Source organism: Ixodes scapularis, unplaced genomic scaffold (assembly GCF_016920785.2).
Source record: "Ixodes scapularis isolate PalLabHiFi unplaced genomic scaffold, ASM1692078v2 PGA_scaffold10__122_contigs__length_95168666, whole genome shotgun sequence".
NCBI classification, from domain to species: Eukaryota; Metazoa; Arthropoda; class Arachnida; order Ixodida; family Ixodidae; genus Ixodes; species Ixodes scapularis.
This window is the reverse complement of record NW_024609836.1, coordinates 8,605,310-8,611,571: the sequence shown is the minus strand read 5'-3', so window position 1 is coordinate 8,611,571 and position 6,262 is coordinate 8,605,310. Positions and strand designations below refer to the sequence as shown.

At 45.5% G+C, this 6,262-nt stretch overlaps 1 pseudogene; it reads left to right on the top strand.

Annotated features, from left to right (window-relative positions):
• The first annotated feature begins 2,092 nt into the window (after nucleotides 1-2,092).
• LOC121046323 lies at nucleotides 2,093-4,384 on the top strand (annotated as a pseudogene).
• Nucleotides 4,385-6,262: the final 1,878 nt, after the last annotated feature.

Below are 6,262 nucleotides of genomic sequence, written 5' to 3'. Positions count from 1 at the left end.
CACCTTGCAAATTGTGTAGTCTACATTGCAAGCTGATAAAATTGCACCCTCGTGTGCCCAGTCAAATGAGAGAGAGAATCTACTGGTGCTCAAAGGAGTTTGCTGAGTTGAAGCAGAATGTGCAAAGGCATGCGGCGGGGATACACTTCTGCGATTTCCTGTTCGACAGCAGGTGTCACATGGCACAAAAGTGTGAGTGTCAAATGGGGGCTTGGTGACAATAGAGAGGATCTTCTGCAGGGATGCTGGATGATGTTGAGGAAAATTCCCGAGCTCAGGACTTCATTTGTTTTTGCTGTCTGCTAAAAATCATCATACTTGTGCTACTTCAAAACTAGAATGGACGATCGTGGTGTCTAAGCATGGGCATCCATTAAAACAAATTTATTGCAGGCATGTGTGATTGGTTGGGTACAATGAAGCTCTCCCTGCTAGCAACTCATCTTGGTTTCAACTGGTTTCATAGTGAGCATTTTTTGCAGCACGGACATAACATAGGCCTCAGGGAGGACCTTGTTCAGGGCGTTGACTGGGACATCGACTGGGACGTCAACGAAGAGGTCAGAGGTCATGTCGGAGATGACGGCAGAGATGAAGACGTCGGCGATAACCGCAGCTGTTCCACTCCCCTTTTCGAAATACAGGAAGGGCAAGTAAGTATCTTTCTTGAGTCAGTTGTATGTTTTTTATTAAAATAATTAAACCCCTAGCACTTCTATGGAGGTATATTGACTGTTTTTATTAAATATATAAAAGGACTGAAATAGTTTTACAGTATATCAGGTATCTGTGCAGTACTACTGCTTCCATGCACAGGTTTTGAAGTTGCCTTCTCAATGAATTTTTAAAAGCTTAATAAGAAATGTGGGGATCTTCACAGCGATTTAAATTTAACTGCTCTCTGAGATTTAAAAGTACATGTACCACAGGCTGTGCAACAATGTTCTAATATTTTCAAGTTCATGTGGGGTCAAATCTTGTTCTACTGAAACCAAAATTTGAATTTTTATTTAAAGCAAAACCCAACTCGAAGTATGTCAAGGACGCAGCAAGAACCATGTGGTCTACGGCAGAGCTGCTGGAGCGCAGCGTGAGTGGGAAACCATGCAGGAGGTATTTCAAACTGGGGGCCTTTGGCAAGAGGAGAATGACGCCAGTGAAGAGAGGGGCCATCTTGAGTAAGGGGTTTCATAGCTCAATTTTTCAGGCTGCTTACAAGTGGTTTAAGTGTAGAAATTGAAAGCTCTATGCTCATTGTCGCCTCCAGATAAAAGCGTATTTCACACTTAATTCATATGTGGCATAAAATCGTGAAGGCTTGGCTAAGGGGTTACTCCTCCAATTTTTTTCATGGTCTCAGATTTTCCTTGTGCTTGGTTCAACACACCAATGGACACGGCTGAACTTGTAATACAATATAGGACAATACTATAGTACAATATTCGGGAAGGTGGTATAGGCAATACTGGCCAGAGTAAATATACCAATATAGAAAAATATTGAAAAAGTGGGTGTAGCCAACGGCAACTGGAATGTGTACCAATATTAGTTAACATGGAAGAAGTTGGTGTAACCAATATTGGCTCGGAAATGTGTAGCAATATTGGTTATCATTGGAGATGTTTGTGTAGTCAATATTGAAGGACTTTGTGTAGCCAATAGTGGTTAGAAAATGTGCACCAGTATTGGTCAATATTGGGTGTACATGGAAGGCCAATATTGGCACATAATATTGCACCAATATAGCGGGCGCAGTACATCCCACAGGCAATCCGATAACCAGGTGCACGAAACGTCGCCCCGGAACAAGCATATGCCCACATCCTTGCACATCTTGGCGAAATTGCATGAATAAAAATTCACTACAGACAGACGTATGCAGCTGATCGCCTGCAGGACGTGCACAGATGTCGTTTGCGCTTCCGAGTTGACCATCACCGACAGGGTGTATCTAGCGTCCAGTATGGTCATGACCGACGACGTCACCTTCTGCCATTAATCGACCATAGACTTTGTTTTTTTGAAAGTCTCCGGAACTTTCCCAAATTTATTCTGGAATACCTGAGCACACCGAGACATCTCGGCGGCTGAAATGTCGAAGCCGTACTGCGTCAAGAAATCGTTGCAAAAACGAGTCATGCAGCTCCTGTTTCTCGGGAGGTGTTCTTTGTCCCCTTTAGAGCCCCATACTGCAAACGTGTTGATGAGCATGTCATTTAATACTGAAGAATGGTGTTCTGCACGGTAGATCTTTCGTCCAATGGCGTCAGGAACCCTTGCCTCACCTTCCCAACAAGCTATGTATTATCCTAGCGGCTCTACGTCGTCTGGACAGTCTGTGCAAAGAACCATTAGAAAAACAACTCATCTCGACTCAGCCGCTGGCGGACTTGACGAGTGCGTTTATCCCTCCGAGTGCATTTATCCCTCTTGGACCCTGAGCGGTCCAAGAAAAAAAAACAAAAAAACAATGACTTGTTCTGGGTATTAACGGAGGGCTGGAACACAGGAATGAAATATTTATAGAAAATCGTGGTAAACCTGGTCCTGGTCCTCGTTGGGCGCAAGGGAAGGATGGCGACCAACGACTGACCCTTCCAGAGAGGTGTCTGTCCCTATATAGACACGGGCCCCCTGGCGGCAGACCCTCTCGTCCCCACGGGGACGAGAGGGTCCGCCGCCAGAGGGCCCGTGCCTATATAAAGACCAGGACCGGGGACAAGAGGGACTTCTTTCTCAAGACGGACCCTCTCGTCTCCATGGGGACGAGAAGGTCCACCGCCAGGATTCCCATGTCTACATAAGGACCGGGGCCAGGGACGAGAGGGGCCGACGCCAGGGGGCCGTCTTTTTCAAAATCAACTTTTTTGCAGAATTTTTGTTTCTGGGTAGTGTCCCCCTTAAATAAAGCCAGAGTTGTTTCCTTTATTTTGAGTCCTTGGGCGGCAAAGCAAGTTCAACATGAAAATCCTCAACGAAGTTGATGCCAATGGCGGCAGTATCTCCAGCTAGTGTCGACAAGGACCGAAGCAAGAGCAAGCCTTCTGTAATTTCTGAAGCGGAGCAATTAATTGCACCCACCATGGTGTAACAGCAGTGAAGTGTCATGCAACAAACAAGCGTCATGTGGAAATCTGCAACCAACACAGAAGTGAGCATGGGATCCTGAGGAAACCTGCGGCTGCACAAGCTCTACTAGAGACATGCTTCCTGTCAAAGTCAGCATTTCGGAGAGGGATCGGGCGGTGTTGGCAAAAACATACTTTATTCTTGGGTTAGCTTTGGCTGGAATGCCTTTTCATGGAAAGACACAGCAACAAATTTTCCCCCTGATGTTCCCGGACTCTAAAATGGCAAAACAGTTTCAGTGTGGGAAAAGAAAGGTCTCTTACATTGTGTCAGATGGTCTGGGGCCATACTTCAAGAAAGTGGTTATTGATGAACTCAACAGGGCTGGTGTGTATTACTCCATTCAGATTGACAAAACACCTATCCCAAAACAATGATGTCAATAGCTTGACGCTGTCGTCAGGTACTTTTTTGAGACATGCAAGCATGTTGTGGCGGAGCACTTGCATTTCTTTCACTTAAGGTTTGAGACTTCGGATGTTTTACTAGCACGAGCGAAACAAGCATTCAAGATTTGCCTCAAAAAAACATGCTCTGTTTTTACAGTGACAGTCCGAACGTAATGAAAAGCCAGAAGAGGAAACTGAAGCAGGATGTAAACCCAGTGCTGGTCAACATTGGTGAATGCACTTTGCAAAAAGCGCACAATGCTTTTGCAAAGGGAATTAATGCCTTTGGAGACAACGTTGGGTCAGCCTTGTTGGATGCCTACCACTTCTTTAAGAATTCTGCTAAGTGAAGTGCTACTTTGAAGAAGAACCGAAAGTGCCTAGGTCTGCTTGATGGTGTCCTTATATGACACTAGGTCCTGCCCTCGAGTGCTTTATTGAGCAGTACCCTGCATTGAAGGCCATAATCTCACACGGGAAAAGTGCTCGCTCTGATGGTACGCTTTACAAGCACCTCCAGGAAAACCTCAGCAAGGACTTCCTTCTTAAGGCAAGTTTCAGCGAAATATGGCACATCTGTATGTTGACTTTCTGAGATAGTAAGCCTTGTGAAGAAAATTCTTGGCCGTTTTCTGCTGAAGGAGGTGTACAGAGACCTCACTGAAGAGCTAAAATCTCTTGAGTTCGAGTGTTCTGCCAAATGGAAGCAAGTAGTCGAGGTTGGTGGAAATACAGAAACTGCAATCTCCGATTGGACAGCCAAAGAGAAGAAATTATTCAGACTTGGCGCACGGAGCTTCTACATGAAGGCCACGAGTTACCTGCTTTCAAAGCTGCCCTATGACAATGTTGTGATGAGGGACTAAGTTAAGAAACTTGGCCCATAAAGTTCCTCAAGTGATTGCACCTACCCAAGTGTCAGCTCTAATGGACGAGTTTACACTCATCTCAACTGAAGCACTGCACCGTGATCGATATGAACAGCTTGATAAGGTCTGGAAGCAAATCTTCAGCCTTAAGAATGAGGACGGGGCTCTTACAAATCCTTTAGTGAGAAGCTCGTCAAAGCTCTACTTTTTCTTGCACATGGCAACGCCTCAGTTGAAGTTTTCGAGCAGCCAAAAAAATCTGGAGGGGCCCTTTAGGCGTGAGCTGATTGCCTTCGAATGCACCTGAGGTGCATGGTCACTTGTGTGACCAGAGGCTAAGCGTCCGCATCTTTAGGCTTTTCTTGGTACATGTTAAGGCGCAACGAAGTATGCTTGCTAGTAATTGTATTTTGAGGCGCACTAGCCCGTTCTGCATGGTACTGCCCATTAGCAATAGAAATACTGCAAATTTCCCTTCAACTTAAAGCGACATGTGAAATGTTAATGGCTTGGCACTCTCGCTGATGCTTTTGTTAGGCTTAGCTTTTTCATGTTTTTCTGAGCGTTTAGCTATTGTCAGGCTGCATATGCGTCGGCTTAAGCATCAGCATTCTTCTGCAATTGCAAAGATGAATGTTTATTGTTTCATTTGTAGTCTGAGTGAACATGCATGGGTTGTGTCTCATTGCAAGCACTTAGCTGTGGCTAGTGCTTCCTTGCCTATTGCCCCTCGAAGTTCTCTATATGTCTACTTTGGCAAGTGCTGCCCAAGTTTGATGCATCAAATTGTGTATACCACCGTGTGATAAATGACCATTCAGGCTTCCTAAAAGAGAGCCGGGTCAACCTCGGAGAAAGCAGACTACAGCCCTTATGCCAATGGCCCATGCAGGCAATCTCGGCCACCTGCTCCTTTGGTGGGGATGCAGAGAAAGGCTACAGCTCCATGCTCTCGCCATGTGAGCAAGGTTTTTTGTTTTTTTTTGTTTTTTGCTTGCTCCAAAGTTTATTGAGAAGAACCGTAAAGAGCTGTCGTAAAATATGTAAACAATGTGGAGTGCGAGCTTCAAAGTCCAATCGTGCCTGTGAGAAATTATACTGTGTTCATGAATGTTTTTGCCCTCTGCTATACTTATATTGTGTGGTTCTTTTTTTTTTCTTCAGAAAAGCTGCTTAAGATGTTTGTGGCACAAGTCCATACAATGTATAGGGAGACAATTATGTCATTCAATGTACACCAGCTACTGCATTCGGCCAACACCGTTCGAAAGATGGGGCCATTGTGGGCGAACTCAGCATTTACTTTCGAGATGGGTAATGGCCAGCTACTGCTTAGCATAACTGCGGTAAAGGGCCTTCCTCTGCAGATTGTAGAGAAGGCAATAATGTACCAAGAGCTTGAAGCTGTGCTTAGCCATGAACTGCTACCAGCAGACACCAGGAAATTTTGTAGTTGACTGCTAGGCTACAGCCGTATGAAGGAGGCCTGTTATGTTTCTGGAGGGGTCATGCTCGGCAGTGCAACACCTAGATGCAACCTTTCTAGTGAAGAGTCTGCTGCCCTCCTAGAATGCTTGGGGTTCCACCTATCAGCTGTGATGGTCTGCAAGTGAATGATACTAGCGGGGCAGCTCTGCCGCAGTGTGCAGTACATCCGCGCAAAGGAGAGTAACTCAACCGTTGTGCAGTGTGAAGATGAGCAGATACTGATGATCTAGAGGGCACTGCATGTAGGGGACTATGTCAGTGGCAAGGGTGTGCTGCTGTGTAGAGAGCTTGCCTTCAAAGACGATGACTCCATGTTCCCAGCCCACATCAATGAAATAGAGTGTGCCTCATAATAGATTCATTGTAGCGAGCACAAACAAGGTTTCC